General features: G+C 44.4%; 1 gene segment (V, D, J or C); it reads right to left on the reverse strand.

Moving 5' to 3' along the window:
* Positions 1-18,782, reverse strand: part of LOC101950827 (Ig kappa chain V-III region MOPC 63-like) — a 403,290-nt gene that overhangs the window by 355,452 nt on the left and 29,056 nt on the right.

Here is an 18,782-nt window from a genome sequence, read left to right on the forward strand (position 1 = left end):
AAAGAGACTGAGCTGAGGAACATAAAGCATTAACTTGTAACGTTTATATCTGCTCTGTAGAGCAGGGAAATGTCACTCCCGTGGAAATATGCAAAACATCTCTATGTAAATGTGCATGCCCTGTGGCCCAGTGCGGAGACTGCAGGGAAGGGGCAAATACCATTTAATGGCAGTGAGAGTTGCAGACAAGGATCAGGGCGGTACATGGCTCTTCCATTCTGTGCCTCTGAGTCTTCTCTCTCTTAGCATCAGTTTTAAACAGTGTAATATGATTGCCTTCAATGGAGTTCTGATCTGCACTGGTGTCCATGAGATTAAGCTTTAGTTTGCCCATATGCTGAGTGTCCTCCTATGTCTGTGTCACTGATCACTTGGAACCATCTTGATTTCTATTCAGTGTTTATATTCTTCAGTTCATAGGGATTTTCAGGGGGAAGCAGGGAGGCTTTGCTTTATGGCTAGAATTTCTTAGCTCTTGACTACACAACAATAAAAAGTGTATTTTACAAATGTCAGCGATCACATTTTACAAGTCTGATGGAGACAGGGAAAGCTGTAATGTAGCAGGGAGCCTATGGTTCATTTTGACCAGTTAACCTGTGTTGTTACAGTATATAGTGTAGTGACAATTTTGAATTCCAAGGTGGCTATAGATTTGTCCCCATATAATGCATGTCATGCAGATGTCTTTTACACCATTTTCCTAGTAGTCTACAGAAATCCTGTTGTGAATAATACCTGGTTTCGCTGTTGGGCAGGATCATGATGAGTCGTTATTGATAAATTGTAGGATATTTATCCTCTATGTAAACTTATCCAAAAGATGCTAGGATTATATCATGTCAGTGGGAAATTACACATAACTATTAAGAACAGACAGACATTAACAGTAGAAGGGAAACTGCTGACTGTAATGTAGTGAATCACCGGGTATGTGAGGGTGAGAGCTCTATGGCCAAGTGGGAGAACTGGACTGTTGGGTGAAATGTCCAAAGTCTGAGAGACGGGGGGCTACTGTGTGTGACAGCAACTGTTAAACTGAACCTGTGACTGTTCAGAAAGCAGCTGTTGCCCTGAGCAATAGAAACTCCGGAGAGCAGGGAGGTTTCTGTACTGCTCTGTATCACTGTGTGAGAGGGGTGCTGTAATAATGCTGACAGTAATAATCTCCAGCATCATCAGCTTCAACCCTGCTGATTGTGAATGTGAAGTCGGTGCCAGACCCACTGCCACTGAACCGGTCTGGGATCCCAGAGGGACGGGTGGAAGCGCTGCGGATAAGGAGCTTAGGAGCTTGTCCTGATTTCTGTTGGTACCAGGCCATGTAGCTGCTAACACTGGAACTGGCTTTGCAGTTGATGGTGACTCTGTCTCCTGGAGATACCAACAGCAGTTCTGGAGTCTGAGTCATGAGAATGTCCCCACTGGAGTCTGTATAAAATAATCAGAATATAAGACTGTTCAAATGAATTAATGTCTAACAGAAGGAAACTGCATTTTTTAATTTTTCCAATATTCTTTTCAAACAAGTTGGTAATTTTTACCCTTTTTCTGATCTTACCCTGTATCCAAAGTACAATGAGCCAAATCAGCTGAGTCTGTGAGATCATCTTGATATTTCTGGACTGACATACATGAAGCGTTAAACCCTAACATTTATATACGACTCACAGAGCATGGAAATGGCACCAGGGTGGTAATATGCAAATTAGCTCTATGTAAATGTGCATTGCCTGTGCCCCAGTACAGAGATGGCAGAGGGGGCTGTGCACATTAAATCCCATTTAATTATAGAGAAAGTTGCATACAGAAAACAAGGATAAGGCTCAATTTGTGTGTTAGCTCAATATGCAGTATTTGTGTTGCTGGTAGCATGTAACCCTTGCTTGGGATCAGGGATATTTCTTTGCTAGAGACTTTTTGGAATAATTTTCATTAAAGGTGCACAAAGAGGTAAAAGTTTAAGAGATCTGTAGGTCAGCGGCTTGATTTCCCGTTACCTGGCACCTCGTAGAATAATTTACGCCTGTGCAGTGTGCGTGCAAAGAGGGTGTTAACACTACAACAGTGAGAGTGAGCGCATCTGGCCTTGTGCTGTTAGGTATTATACACAACTATAAAATACTGTTTTTAAAAGACTGAATGATCCACTCTCTTTTCCTCCATTAGGCTGTATCATTGTTGTATATCCTTGTGTGGAGGTGGTAGCACCAAGTGTGAGAGTCTTTAAATCGGAGTTCAATATCTTCATAGAATCATCGATTTTAAGACCAGAGGGAACCAATCGGCTCCTCAGCTAGTCTGAACTACTGAATAACAAGCCAGAATATTTAATTTGCAAACATCCAGGCTTTATAATTACTGTTAAATTGACCCTCTGGATTGCCTGGTGAGTAACATGCCATTAAGTTCTGTGGCACCTTATAGACTAACAGAAGTATTGGAGCATAAGCTTTCGTGGGTGAATGCCCACTTTGTCAGACGCATGCCATTAAGTTGCACACCTGTTGTGTCTTCAGCCTAATCTGCACTATAAAAGGTTGACCAGTACAGATATGCTGGTGTATGCACATTGGCAAAATTCTTGTAGTGTAGAATGTCTTTGCTGGCATAGATTAGACCATTTCTCTGAACTAAATAAGCTATATTGGCAAAAGCGCTTTTTTGTAGGTATAATGTATCTACATGAGGCATTCTGCTGGTATCAAAATGTTAAAAGTCACACTCCTGACTAATATTACTTTACCAAGAAAAGTTTCTAGTGTAGACCTGGCCTTCACCCGGAGACCATGCTCTACAGTATGTATAAATCTGTCTGAGTTTCTCTTTTACTCAGTCTCATTTTTCCATAGCACCTATCACTGTGGTATGTAAGACATGGTACAGAGGGTTAAAATATTACATATGACTATAAATAGCAATCCATGAAAATGGTGACGTGATTCATCTCTCTGTAACACCACTTTGACTGTAGTATAATTGCTGACTTCAGTGGAACAGTGCCAGTGGTAAGCCATGGTCACACAATGGCATGCCATTTTTAAGCAATCACGTTCAAGCATATTCAGAAATGTTTGCTCTGTGTGCGATGGACAGTGATATATTTCAGCTCAAATGCTCATTTGTACAGGATCTGACAGTGGATTGATAATGTAGTTGGCTAGAGATTCCTGCGCAAAACTCATTACAGCGATGATGATTTTGATTGTGCTGAACCCACCCAAGCAACACATGGACCCCAGGAGAGGAAATTTGTTTTTTACCTAAGACCGACCGACACAAACATTGTGGCATTTGCAGAGAAGCTGAAATCTCTGTTTTGCAGTTTGCATTCTGCTTGGGTTCTCCTGGTAGCACTAGGGGACAAATGGCACATCCCCCAGCATTAGTAGCAGAGCAAGAGGGCTGCCTGTAGGAAGCTAGGAAAATGTGTGGATGACACAAAGCTATTTAAGTGAGTCAGGACCAGAGAGGACTATGACTAGCTTCAGAGAGACCGGAACAAGCCAGGGGACTGGTCAACATAATGGCAAATGGAATTCAGTGTATTGCACATTAGGGGGAAAAAATTTAACTACTCATATTCTTTATAGACGTCTAAATTAATAATCATCATAGCTAAAAGCCTCATAGATAGCACTTTTCATCAGTAGATCTTAACTCAACTGTATCAGCTCAAGAAAGTGACCTGAATATCATTTTAGACAGCTCAAAGAATGCTTCTGGTCAAGAGAGCTGACATTAGTTAGGTTGTATAAGGAATAGGATGGAGAATAACACCAGTAATTTATAATACCTTTTCATAGATCAATAGTGCAGCCTTATCTGGAATACTGCATGCAGTACTGGTGACCTGGTCTCAAAAAGGCTATTGCAGAACTAAAGGGAGTTCAGAGAAGATCAAGGAGAATTATCAAGGGCTTGGGAAAACGTCTAGTATAAAGGGAGACTGAGAAGATTGGGATTGTTACCTTAGAAAGGAAAAATAGGAAGAATCAGGACAAAAGTATGTACAATTATGAATGGTCTAAAGAAGGTAGATTGGGAGCATCTATTCTCTCCATCTCAGAACATCAGGACAGAGGGCCAGTCAATGAAATTAAAAAGTGGGAAATTCAACACAGATGAAATATATTTTTACACAACATTTGATTAAGCTGTGGAACTTGTTGATGCAGGAAGTCATTGAGACCAATAATTTAACAAGATTTAAAATGGGACACAATAACGAGAATGTATAACGTAACATGTATAACGAGAATATCCAGAGTTGTAATTCATACCAAACATTTTGAAAGGGATATTAAACCTTGTTCTTCAGGGCTTAAACTAATCTGTCCCAGAGATCAGAACAAGACCCATGGGGGTGACGGGGCAGGTTATGCCACATCTGTCTACTGCAGGGTTCTTACACCTTCCTCTGCGATAGGGGTTGGTCGCTGGATACTGGATGAGCTGACCTTGGATCTGATCCCGTCTGTCAGTTTCCGATAGTCCAGGTATTTCTGCCACGTGTGGCTCTTATAGCTGTTGGGTTTGGGGAAAGGGTGTTTAGGCCACAGAAGAGCCCATGGCTCAATGTTAACTGCTGCTCACTGTTTCTATCCAGATTAAACTGTCCTCATTAGACACAGGTTCTTAGTAGGAGTGGAAGGTGGGATCCACCCTATAAGAGCAAAAGCATTGGGAATGTTGAAGGGAAACTTCTAGGTCTGATGTAATAAATCCCAGTTTGTGGAATGTTACCTAGAGTTCCCAGCATGCATGGCAGGAAAGAATGGGATGATGTGGAGGAGAGCCAGTACTGTGAGAGATTCCCCAACTGCCCTGTAGGTGACAGCAATTTAACAAAGATAATGCCTTTGGTCTGGGAGCAGCTGAGCAAGAGGAAAGTGCAGGAAAGCAGTGGAGTTTGTGTAGTGCTCTGTATCACTAGGTGAGAGGGTAGCTGTTACGCTGCTACCAGTAATAATCTGCAGCAACACCAGCTTCAGTCCTCCAGACCCACTGCCACTGAACCGGTCTGGGATCCCAAAAGCACGTTGGGAATCATCACTAATAAGAAGATTAGAAGCTTATCCCAGTTGCTGTTGGTACCAGGCCATCCTATTGCCAGTGCTGGAATTGCCTTTGCGGTTGATAATGGCTCCTGGAGATGCTGACAGGGATTCTGGAGTTTATCTGTAAAGTCTCAGAATTGCACAGTTGTTTCGTCAAACTTCCAGTGATTCCTAGTTAAATTCACCTGATTGGCTGTTATCTGATGAACACCCACTCCAGTTGCACACCTGTGAAGTCTTTATCTGGAGACCCACTGCTTGCCTGCCTGTGGTTTTTATATAGCACCACTCTCTGAAATGTCTAATCACGCGCACAATACATTTAATAACTGATGAGAAAAAAAACCCTTGATTTTTCTTTCCACTCACCTGCTATTCAGTTAGACGTCTGTGTAACTCCACTGGACTGACACCAGAATCAAATCTTGAACGGCCTCTTCCCTAGTTACTTTCTCCACTTTCTGCAATAAAAAGTTGTCTCTAATCCATTCCAAAAGCATGCTTGATAATCTGTGCCCTGCTGTTATTTTCCTCACAGATGTGTGGGTAATTGAAGTCCCCCATCCCCACCAAGTCCTGTGTTTTGAGTGATTTTGTTCATAATTTTTAAAAAAAGCCTCATCCACCTCTTCTTCTGGCTAGGTGGTCTATAGCAGACCCCTATTGTGACATCACCCTTGTTTTTTACCCCTTTCATTCTTACACAGAGACTTTCAGTGGGTCTGGCTCCTACTTCTATCTCAACCTCCGTACAAGCGTATTCATCTTCAAGATGCAAGGCAACACCTCCTCCCTTTTCACCCTCCCTGTCCTTTCTGAACGTGTATTTTATAAAGGAGTCAGGTACAGAAGAGCTTCTCCGCGATCTGGGGAAGGGGTGCTAGGCCACAGAGCTGGATCCCAGTTCATTTCTGCTTCCTTTGAGCCCTGCTCCATCACTTTAACAGCACTCAGTCAGACAAGTAGCTGATAGAGCCTGGGCCTGGTGGAACCCAAGTGATAGAAAATGAGTCTGTACAGGAGGAGGTTGTGTTTGTTCTTGTGCTATGACATTAGGTAACATTGCAGGCATGCAGGGCCTACTGTAGCACTGGAAGCTGTTCTAGTGATTCTGGTATGATGAGGACTGCAGAGAATGGGGCTTCCTCTCTGCTCCTGCTTCTCCTGGGTGGAACATGGTGCCCTGGATGCTTTAGAAGATAGCAGGACAGCTCTTTGTGCACCTCATCACCTGACTGAGGAGCTGTTAGGTCCTCTGACTGTCTTAGGAGGTGAGATCCAGCCTGTAAAAGAAAAGGCACTTTAACTGGAGAAGGGAAACAACTGCATACGATGTAATGAATCATGAAATCAATTAGAGTCTCAAGGCTACTGCATGGGAAATTCTAGAACTGAACTGAATTGTGAGGTGGGGGGGCTGTGAAGTGAGAGATCCCCAGCTGCCCAGCAATTCTGCTGATACCGTGAATTCAAGAGACAACTGATATACCAGAGGAACAGAAAACAGAAGAGGACAGGGAGGTTTCTGTATTTGTCTGTATCACTGTGAGAGGCCAATAGTTACCCTGCTGACAGTAATAATCTCCAGCATCATCAGCTTCAACCCGGCTGATTGTAAAAGTGAAGTCAGTGCCAGACCCACAGCCACTGAACCGGTCTGGGATCCCAGAGGGGCGGGTGGAAGCGCTGTGGATAAGGAGCTTAGGAGCTTGTCCTGGTTTCTGTTGGTACCAGGCCATGTAGCTGCTAACACTGGAACTGGCTTTGCAGTTGATGGTGACTCTGTCTCCAGGAGACACTGCCAGAGATTCTGGAGTCTGAGTCATCACAATGTCCCCGTGGGAGTCTGCACGCAGGAAGACAATTAACAGAATAATGTTTAACAAACGAAAGCTCCATCCTTCAATGTTTAGGTATTTAAGCACTATTATAAATTAGCTAAATACATCTTTTTCTAATATACATCTCGTTATATTTAATTTAATTTTCATGAATTCTTGTGAGCTGCTCAGATGCTATAATGTTGAATGTCATAGAAATGCCTGTAAATGAAAAAAAAAAGTAAATCAAGCAACTATTGCTCCTTCTTACCCTGAATGCAGAGCACTAGCAGCCAGAGAAGCTGAGTCTGTGAGAGCATCTTGATGCTACTAAACTGGCAGCCACAAACACACTGCGTTCATAAATGACCCATTTATATCTTCTCCACATAGAAGGAATGGCTCTTGGGTAGAGATATGCAAAGCAGCCACTCTGGATAAATGTGCATGAATGGACAAAGACAGAGCTGGGTTGCCAATTTTGGTTGGATGTATTCCTGGAGGTTTCATCACATGACATAATCTTTAATTCCTGGAGTGTCCAGGATGACCCTGGAGGGTTGGCAACACTACTGAGAGCACAGAGCCCATGATGGCAGAGATCAGATTATATATAGACTGGGGGCAGGATATAGCCTTTGCAACTGATCTGTGCCTCAACTTAGTGTCCAGGGGTGTGTGTGTATCTGGTAGATTCTAATGATCTTTGCTTAAGTACATGAGTTAGATCCCTCGGTATGTTTGGAGGGAGGCTTTTATATCAGGCTTTTTGTCTGTTTTACGCCGTGTCTGTGTCTATTAGATTTCTTCACTAAACACAAACAGAACGTTTTAAAGCATGAGATGAAAATGTGTTCAGCACCTAAGGAGAGTCTGGAAAGTACCATTTTGCCACCAGCCAAAAGGACGTGTTATTGCATTTGTGAACCCACTATTTCCCCTCCCTCCACAGAGTGCCCACTTTAGAAGGGTAGCCCCCCTTTGTCCCAGCTGGCCCCCTGGATTGGAATGGAATGGGTGGGGGCAAAGCACTAGCAGGGTTGTGTAGACACTGATGATGCGACGGTGCCTGTGGTATCTCGCCTCCTGTGGATCTTAGGTTCTGCGGCACTGCAACAGCCAGAGGGTAAGTGATGTAGTTTAGAGGGACGAGCTTCATTCCCTGAGGTCTGGGGAGTTTCTTGGTGAAGGAGAATCTCCCTCTTAAGCTTTTTTTTCACAGCTTCTGAATCAGAAGAACAAAGTTTAGAATGGATTCAAGAGGAGATGTTTTTCTAAAAGATGTTCTCTAGTTCAAACAGGAATGAATTCACGAAAGTCCGGTGGCCTGTGTTATACAGGAGATCAGACTAGATGATCACTGTGGTCCTTTCATAGATTATGAAGCCAGAGTCTTTCAGTGTATAAACACCTCCATCGAGAGTCTTGAGCTCCCAGCTGGCAAGCTGGGAACATGTATTTATATCAGTCTGTGTGTAACAGTTAGGAACAATCTTTAGCTAGTGAGCTGTGGGGCCTCCAGACATGTTGAAGATGACATCAGAGAACAGAAACATGCAGACACTGTGTCCGCTACATAGAGAAGGGAGCTGAGCAGCAGGGTTTGCGTCTGTTCAGCCTTTTCTAATGGCCTTGGTCTGTGAGACACTCGAGGGTAATCCTTGACAAGCAGATCCAGAAGCCCGGCAAATGGGGGAGAAGTAAAGAAAATGAAAATATCAGGAGACATAACAGTACAATTATTCTATCCCATTCCATTCAGGTTTTCTTATCATTTAGAGAGACGCCTCTGCATCAAATTCAGGCTGTGTAACTCCCTTGCAATTCAGAGGAGCTGAGGGGGTCAATGCACATCTGTTGACTTTTTCTTTTTTGTTTTTTCCCAAAAGAAGTGAAATGAAACACAAATTAACATTGCAATGAACTGGATCTGATGCAGGATTCACATACCCTTGTCTGGTTAGAATCAAAAGTACACAACTGAATGTTAACGGTCTCATATTGCTAAGAGCTAATGGAGATTCTATTTTATCTCCAGTTGTTGAGGTTTGTGCCATAGGAATCAGAGGATCTGAGTTCTGTCCTTATTGTCTCAACACCTTTCTGAATGAAAATGGGCAGTTTTGAATTTTGAGTTGGCTACAGCTCATTCACAAATGAATACAATGCATGCACTGCCGGGTTCTCTTATATACAGTTTCCTATTAGTTTGTAAGCTCTGTAGAGCAGGGTCCACATTTTTTGTGTGTGTGGTGTCTGGCAACCAGGGAAGGGCCATAAGATGGCAGAGGACAATTCCCCCAGTGCTGGAGCAACACAGGGCTGATTGAAGTGGGGAGGAGTTGTGACAGTCATGGGCAGGAGAGGGTGTGCCCTTAGCACTCTACACTAAGAGGTATTCTGGGTTGCAGGGCAGCCCATCAACAGCCCTGAAGATGGTGCTGTAAGTTGGAACAGACCCCGGGGCTGCTCTAACTTGCTCTGGGTGCTGCAGTGCACCTGGCAGGGACAGGATTTTAACTTTGCCCACGTCCCTTTGGGCTGCATCTCTCAGGAAACTCAGCACAGAATCTGCCCCCTCAGGCTTACAGGCTGAAAGGAAGTGTAAACGAAATGACAGGAAACCACCTGGATGTATTCATGTTAAAATGTCGGTTGTGTGGAGCTTTTACATCAGCTGCTCTGCCTCTGGAGGCCTGGGTGGGATTTAAAGCTGCCCTTCCCTCTTTTTTTGCCCTTCTGTTCTTTCTTTCCCTGTTTTCCCCCCTTCTCTCCCTGAGATGCCTGCTCGCGAGGAGTAGTGTCATGTCTGATCATTCATGGACTGTCCTGTGGCATCAAATGTTTCTGGTCATTAGGAAGGAGCTCGTCTTCCCTGCCTGCATTGATTTCTTCTTCATCATCAATCGTATCCAAAAATGTATCAAATATGCTGCACTTTTATGCAGAATTAAGCAAAGGACCAAGGTTCTCTGATTCATGAGACTCTACTCCACCTAGTGGTGATTCAGAGAAGGAGACAGCGTCAAAGAGGTAGCTAAAGGCTGACACACTGATTGGTTCTGCAGGCACAATAGCAGCTGTTTAGAATAGTCTGTGTAAGATGTGAAGTTTTAGTGAGCACAGCTACAGAACAGCGCAGAAAAGATCTGTATGGATCTGTATCGCTGGAAGAGGGAGGTTGTAGCCTGGCCGAGGCACCTTCCGCTTCAACCCTGTTAATTGTGAGGGTGAAATTAGTTCTGTGACCATTGCCACTGAACTGGCTGGAGCCCCAGAGGCAAGGGTGGAAGCCTCATAATAAATAAGATGCTTGTCCCAATTTCTGTTGTTCCCAGGCTAAGCGATTGTGAGATCCTGAGCTGACTTTACAGTTCAGGTGACCCTGTGTTCCGGAGACACTTCCAGGGATCCTGGAGTCTGCGTCATCACAATCTGCCCTCTGGAGTCTGAATATATGAATAAATTATCCGTATATAAATATCTAGAGCTTGTCAGTGCAGCTAACCAATAGTCAGTGGAAACATTTATATTTTCATCGTTGCATGGCAGATTCTGAATAGAATTTTAATCTTATAACCACAAAGTGATGCGGCAGTGAGTGAAGGTAGAGCTTGAGTTACTAGTGCTTCAAGCACGAGTGACAGTGGTCATATCTCCTCTTGGCCACTGGCTCTGCAGGGGAGAACACCATGGAGAGCTACTCTCGTAAGTTATAGGGGTGAGGAAGAAATTTCCTAGGAGCCCGGTTATTCCCTCACTGCTATTTCAGGGTGACACAATTTGGGGATTTCTCTGTATAACCTATGAATCCTGACTGATATTATGAAGTTATTATGAAGTGTTACTATGAAAACTGCTGTATCATGCATGCTGTATATGTAGCCTCCATATCTACTAACTAGAAGACACATTTTTCTCAGACTGAGGACAACAGGAAGGTTCTTACCTTTAAACAGCTGTGCTTTGACCACATTAGTTATGCTAAAGAGTAACTGAATTCTAGCTGATGGCCAGCTGGGCTGAAAGACTCCACGAGGGTGAAGCAACTCAGCATGTAGAAACCCGGATGCAACAGGGCATCCTGGCTACCTTCCTGCACACAGATGGTTCCACAGGGACTCCCAAGGGAAGGGTGAGCTAGTGAGGGGCATTGCAGTTAGAGTGTTTGTTGTGTTCTGTATGCTCTGTACACGCTCGTTACATATACAAGAGCAATGGTGGTAGAATCTGTGCAATATGTCTCTGTGTGTGGTATACGCTTCACAGGTGCTACGGGCCTCCTGAGAGAGTGAAATGGTAACACAGAAGGCTCACCTTGGGGGGAGTTGGGGAGTTCTAGGAGAGGGTGTGTTTCAGCTACTGAGGGAAGCTGAGGAGTCAATGCTGGGACCAGGGGCTGGGAATCTGGACTGCGTGGTCGCAGCTCTCAGGAAGGAAGTGCTACACAGAGGGTTGCACTGAAAGTATGTGCCTAGAGAACTGAAATGTGGGACAGTGGCTGGACTCCATTCAGGGCCGGCTCCAGCATTTTTGCCACCCCAAGCAAAAAAAAAAAAAAATTCGGCAGCAGGTCCTTCGCCCCCGAATTGCCGCACGTGCCGACCCTCTATGTTGGCCGCCCCAAGCACCTGCTTGTTAAGCTGGTGCCTGGAGCTGGCCCTGACTCCATTCAGGCTCTGGAGACTTAAAACACCCAGGGACCCAGTGGATGTGTCCCTTCACAGCAGTCTAGAGAGTGGCTGAGAGGGACAGCTTGACTAGGGTCTCACACAGGGTTTCTTGCACCTTCCTCTGAAGCTGCTGGGTCTAGCCACTATTGGAGAGTAATACTGGGTTAAATAAACATGATGGCAAATGGCAGTACTGCGGGAAAGTGTAGTATAAACAGGGCTCAGGTGGGCCTTATTTTTTTTACCATCATGTATCTAACCCTGCTCTGTGAACACCGGTGGGAAATTCTGAGACCCATTTTTGCCAGTGTAGACAAGACCCTAGAGCCTCAATCCTGCGGAGGGGTTTCTGCAGGGAAAGGGGAGCTGCCGCAGTGACTGTACTTTGCTAGATAAGAGGCTGGATCAGGCAGAGGTTTTACTCTGATCACAGTTTGCTATGATTAGATTATTGCTGTTTGCAACTATGTGTTAGTGGTCGGGGAGCAACTGCAGAGTAAACAGTGCTGAGCCGCATGGTGGGAGCACCAAGGGGAGTGGAAGATCTGGCGGGAAGGGACGAAGTCTGACACCCCCAGCCATCCCATTGCAGGGCAGCAGAAACACCAGTGCTATGAAGCAGCACAGGAAGCAGCTGAAATACTGAGTGAGAGTCTGAATCTAAACAGCAGGGAGGTTTTTGTGCTGGTCTGTATCACTGTGTGAGAGGGGAGCTGTAATGATACTGGCAGTAATAATCTCCAGCATCATCCGCTTCAACCCTGCTGATTGTGAATGTGTAGTCAGTGCCCGACCCACTGCCGCTGAACCGGTCTGGGATCCCAGAGGGACGGGTGGAAGCGCTGTAGATAAGGAGCTTAGGAGCTTGTCCTGATTTCTGTTGGTACCAGGCCACCCCTCCGCTAGCACTAGAACTGGCTTTGCAGTTGATGGTGACTCTGTCTCCTGGAGACACTGCCAGGGATTCTGGAGTCTGAGTCATCACAATCTGCCCACTGGAGTCTGCATAGGAGAATAGATTTAGGATAAAAAGAAATATAAAGTCATTCCAACATCAGCATATTTTACAAACTCTAAAGGTGTCTTGCCTGGAGCTCTCATTCTGCTAACCCTGTCATTGCTGCTAGGAATGATTGCTGGAAAGGGACATTTTTAGCATTTCTACCCTAGTAAAATTCTATAACTGTCTTTACAGCTAATTTCCCCCTGTTGTTGTTCTCACCCTGAATGCAGAGGACAAGGAGCCAGAGAAGCTGAGTGCGGGGGATCATCTTGATAGGGTAGTCACAGATACCAAGTTATGAAGCACAAAGTGTGAAGGTGGAACGTTTATATCTGCTCTGAACAGCTGGGAACTGTCACTCGGGTGGAAATATGCAAAGCAGCATCTGTGTAAATGCCCATTCGCTTTGCAGACCCAAGGCCACGGACACCCCCAGTCTGGTTATGTGTTTCTCATTCCTGGCAGTGAGGGATGCCCAGGTGGATCAGGCAGGGGATGGTCTCTCTAATCATTGGCCCCGATTATCCAGAAGCTTTTCCTGATCAAGGAGTCCTGGACTCGGCTCAGTTAGTTCCTAAGCTTGGCAGTATCCAATGTCTGTGTCACTGGTAGTTTCTAACTCCCAGGGGTTATTTACGGTTTTCAGATTCCAGTGTTTATTCAGAGTAGCAGCCGTGTTAGTCTGTATCCGCAAAAAGAAGAACAGGAGGACTTGTGGCACCTTAGAGACTAACAAATTTATTAGAGCATAAGCTTTCGTGGACTACAGCCCACTTCTTCGGATGCATATAGAATGGAACATATATTGAGGAGATATATATACACACATACAGAGAGCATAAACAGGTGGGAGTTGTCTTACCACCTCTGAGAGGCCAATTAATTAAGAGAAAAAAAACTTTTGAAGTGATAATCAAGCTAGCCTAGTACAGACAGACAGTTAGATAACAAGTGTGAGAATACTAACAAGGGGAGACAGATTCAGTGTCTGTAATGGCTCAGCCATTCCCAGTCCTTATTCAAACCGGAGTTGATTGTGTCTAGTTTGCATATCAATTCTAGCTCAGCAGTTTCTCGTTGGAGTCTGTTTTTGAAGTTTTTCTGTTGTAATATAGCCACCCGCAGGTCTGTCACTGAATGACCAGACAGGTTAAAGTGTTCTCCCACTGGTTTTTGAGTATTTTGATTCCTGATGTCCGATTTGTGTCCATTAATTCTTTTGCGTAGAGACTGTCCGGTTTGGCCAATGTACATGGCAGAGGGGCATTGCTGGCACATGATGGCATATATCACATTGGTAGATGTGCAGGTGAACGAGCCCCTGATGGTATGGCTGATGTGATTAGGTCCTATGATGATGTCACTGGAATAGATATGTGGACAGAGTTGACATCGGGGTTTGTTACAAGGATAGGTTCCTGGGTTAGTGGTTTTGTTCAGTGATGTGTGGTTGCTGGTGAGTATTTGCTTTAGGTTGGGGGGTTGTCTGTAAGCGAGGACAGGTCTGTCTCCCAAGATCTGTGAGAGTAAAGGATCATCTTTCAGGATAGGTTGTAGATCTCTGATGATGCGCTGGAGAGGTTTTAGTTGGGGGCTGAAGGTGACAGCTAGTGGTGTTCTGTTATTTTCTTTGTTGGGCCTGTCTTGTAGGAGGTGACTTCTGGGTACTCGTCTGGCTCTGTCAATCTGTTTTTTCACTTCAGCAGGTGGGTATTGTAGTTTTAAGAATGCTTGATAGAGATCTTGTAGGTGCTTGTCTCTATCCGAGGGATTGGAGCAAATGCGGTTATATCTTAGAGCTTGGCTGTAGACAATGGATCGTGTGGTGTGTCCTGGATGGAAGCTGGAGGCATGTAGGTAAGTGTAGCGGTCAGTAGGTTTCCGGTATAGGGTGGTATTTATGTGACCATCGCTTATTAGCACAGTAGTGTATTCAGAGAGCAGTTTCCCAAATGGGTTATGAGGATGCTAATTAATAAATTCATGAATTAATTAATCTGTACATGGTGCTTTGAAAAATTACGACTCCACTTCAGGGATTTTTATGATGACTATTGCCAGATTCCTTTGTAATACCTGTCACTGGATATAATAAATAAGGGATTAAGCGTTAAGAGATGAAGTTTGTTAGCTGTGGATGGTTCAAGCACCGCCTGTCTCCTTCCTCCCTAAACTCGTTGAATGGGCTATTTACAGCTGCTGCCTACAATTCTTTTCCTCCAGCTTCCATGTGTTCTGGTTTCTGCCTTTTCCATTCCCTCAAACAGCTCTCAGTCTTTTCCTGGCCCAGTCTCTCTCCCCATCCTCCTCGACTTCCTGGCTGTGTTTGACATTGTTCATCACGCACTAATTGTAGAAGTCTTGTGCTCCCTTGGTTTTTGTGATGTTGCCCTGTCCTGGTTCTCCTCCTACCTCGCTCATTCTTATGGCATCAAGTTTGCTTGGTTGTTGTCCTCCCCTCTCCCACTCTGCCAACGGAACCACCAGGTTTCCATCCTTAGCACTCTGCTCTGATGCATTGTGTGTGTGTGTGTGTGTGTGTGTGAGTACAGTGCCTAGAGGATGAAACCCCAATCCCAGGTGAAGCCTCTGGGTTTTCACTGTAGTAGAGATGCTAAATAGTAACATTAAATTGGGTGTCATAAACAGAAGACACCTCAGCTCTCACCACCTTGCAATTTCTGCTAATTAATTCATACATCATGCAACGTAGCATAATTAAACCTTGTAGGACCCTGTATAAGAGAGCCCACCAGGCCAGATGAGCAACTCCCCAGTACCGACTCCTGTTAGAGTGATAAGAAAGGGGAAATGTTGTGGTTTTTGGAGAAACGTGATGTTGCATTTTGCACTCCACAGTCAGTATTGAATAGAGCTGATTGGAAAACTCTCATTTTTCATGTGAAAATATTAAGTACAGTAGGTTGCCACCAAATTATTCTGAGTAGTGACAAAGTAGTTAGTTTTGACAAGACAGTTTCCCGAGCCAAATACAAAGAGACATGGATAAAGGAGAAGAGAGGAGAACGGAAAAAGAGAGTAAGAATAAGAGGCTCAGTTAAGTGGTAGGTGGTGGTGGTTGTCAGCTTCAGGGTGAATGGTAGCTCTTTCCTCAGGCAGGAGGAATCCCTGGTCCATCTGAAATCCAGTTGGAAGACTGGATTGGAGGGGAGGTCAAGATGATAGATAAAGTTTCCTTCTCTTCCCCAAAGGGGAGAGCAGACAGCATCAGATGAACAGGCAAAGAATTAACCCAGGATCATCTAAGGTAGTGTTGTTAAACCCAAGAAACACCATGGCCTGAGGTTCAATAGGCTTTGCACCTATTACAGCCAGAACGCAGAGTGGAGAATAAAACAAAAGTAAAGGATAGAGGCAGAGCAGAAAAGAACAGTTGTTCAAGAACAAGTCCCTCTATTTATGCCAGGGTCCACCAATGTGCCAACAAGACCTCCTGGTCACCATTAACACAGGCTTGAATGTAAAAGGTTACCACATGCGCTATGGGTTGGACTACCCTGAATATGTCCTTTACTTGGGAGGTATCATTTTAAGATATATTTCTTTGGGCCAAAATGATCAGACCTATGTGCCTAAAGTTAGCTCTTAAATCCATGTTTGGCAACAAAGTAAAAATGGTCTGATTTTCAGAGGGCCTGAGCATCTTCAGCTCCTATGGATTTCAGTGCAGTTAGTGGGTGTCCAGCAGTTGTGGAAATCAACCCTCCATATAAATTTAGTATCCTAACTTCAGGCACACAGATTTGGAAGTGTTGGTCTCAGGTGTTGAATAGCAAAAGGTGTGTTAGAAGAGATGTTTTCCTTCTTATGTCATTCTCCCCATTGAATCAATGGAGAATTCATCTCCCATCAGATGTTGTCCTGTAATGTGCATTTAATGGAAAACGCTTTGTTATATCTCTGCCTATGGTGGCAATAATAACACCAGCTATCTGCATAAGGAGAGGCATGGTATCATTTGCGTTACCCCATGGCACTCCTACTGACCAGTTAAGACTGATTTCAAAGAGCGATCAAACAGCAAACCCCTGTTAGTCGTGCACTCCCCCTCTTCCATACTCGAGAATTCCCTACAGCACATGGGCTACATGTTTGCTTGCAGCCTCCCTCCCCATTCATAGCGGCTAGTTTAGGGGTTTCTCACTGTGTTGTAGCGGTTTCCAACACTGTGTATAGTTCCAGACACAGAGCAGGTTTTCAGCACCCAGTGAGCAGTGGGGTGGACAGCAGCAATCCTACCGATACTGTGCTTGTCTACATGAAGCAGTTGCTGCACTAGACAAGCTGGCATTGAACAGTGTAGGGGAGTTTCAGTACAATGTGAGAGGGAAGCTGACGGTTCATTGACAATAATAATCTCCAGCCTTATCTGCTTCAGCTGCACTACTAGTGAGAGTGTAATCGGAGTAGCTGCTCCCAGACTGACTGCAACGGCACCGGGCTGGGACCCCAGAGGTGAGGATAGAGCCAGAATACATAAGAAATGTAGGAGATTGTCCTGATTGTTGTTGGTTCCAGGCTAAGTAATTGCTTGTATTTGAAGTGTTTTTGCTGGGGATAGTGACTTTCTTCTGGAGACTCTGTTAGGGTTTCTGGAGAGTGAATCATCGCAATGTGCTGGCTGGAGTCTGAATGAACAACTAGATATATATGAACATAGAAATAGCTGAGTTTTGCTTTCACTTTTTTAACTTTCTCTATCTAATTCCACACATCACCGTGTCAGGAGACATTGAGGGACTGTTAGAGTCACACTGTGGCAGCATGAGCAGCGTCACAGGCTAGTTGCTCAAGTATGTACCAAAGGTCCTGATTGGCATTGGAAGTTTACCCCGTGCCAACATCCTGGCTACCACAGCTAAACTGTTGTTACTTGAGCTAGCTTGTACATGTGCTGCAAGCACACCTCCCAGTTGCAGTGTAGACATGCCTATGAGTATTATTTTTGTAAAGGATGGGAAAACCACTTAGTACTGCTAATGTCACACTATTGAGTTCTCAATTTGTTTCAGTCTCCTAATTGCTACCTCCTGTTAAACTCCAGGGGGCAGAATGGAGGATGGCTCATTGTTCAGATACCCAGCAGGACGGCAGCCATCCCAAGTAGAGCTGGTTGGAATTTTTCAACAGAATAAAGGGTTCTGTCTAGGGTTGCCAACCCTTCAGGATTGTCCTGGAGTCTCCAGGAATAGAAATTTAATGTTTAATTAAAGATTGTCATGTGATGAAACCTCCAGGAATATGCCCAACCAAAATTGACAACCCTAGTTCTGTCAAACAATTGTTTTGGAAAGAGAACTGTTGCTTTTGATACTTTTCAATGGGTGATTTTTAAACAAAACCAGAAAATCTTGATTTGGATTCATTTTTAACTTAAATTTTCATTTTGTTTTGGTTTTCACCTTCTCTCCCCCCTCCCCAAATTTTAATTTTGAAATTCTGAAGTTTCCAATTTTCTTTTCCCCTTTCTCCCTTTCAAATGCAATAGAATCATAGAAGATTAGGGCTGGAAGAGACCTGAGGGGGTCATCTAGTCCAACCACCTGCTCAAAGCAGGACCAATCCCCAACTAAATCATCCCAGCCAGGGCTTTGTCAAGATGGGCCTTAAAAACCTGTAAAGATGGAGATCCACCACCTCCCTAGGTAACCCATTCCAGTGCTTCACCACCCTCCAAGTAATAGATTAGAAAAAATGATATATTGTAGGTTTCCCTCCCTCACCCCAATTTTTTGGGTATTTTTCTTTTGCCACACTCTAATTTTTCAGAATGTCTCCAACTGTAGAGAAGTTAGAGAACAACAAAAGGAAAAGTGAAATTAACTGTGCCACTTGGTAAGGTTCTCAAGCTCAAGAACACATTCAAAAGTGGCTCAGTGATCACATTACAGTATAATGCAGGAGTAACATAAATTCCAGCCCAAAGGCTATTGAATGGTGAGGGGGTCAAGAAATGACAGGAAAGAATTGGTTGGAGGAGTGAGGGTGAGCGAGAAGTGTGTGAGAGCCGAATCTGCCCTGTAGGGGGCAGCAGTTCCACAGGACTGGTCTGTGCTGAAAAGTTACATCAGCATAGCTACATCCCTCAGGGGTGTGAACAATCCACATCCCAGAGAGATAATAGTTAAGTCGACCGAACCCCCCGCATGGACAGTGTTAGGTGCACAGATCGTGTGACTGTGCAGGATGCAGCTGGAATATCAGA

The sequence above is a fragment of the Chrysemys picta genome, chromosome 5, assembly GCF_011386835.1.
Source record: "Chrysemys picta bellii isolate R12L10 chromosome 5, ASM1138683v2, whole genome shotgun sequence".
In the NCBI taxonomy this organism is placed as follows: domain Eukaryota; kingdom Metazoa; phylum Chordata; order Testudines; family Emydidae; genus Chrysemys; species Chrysemys picta.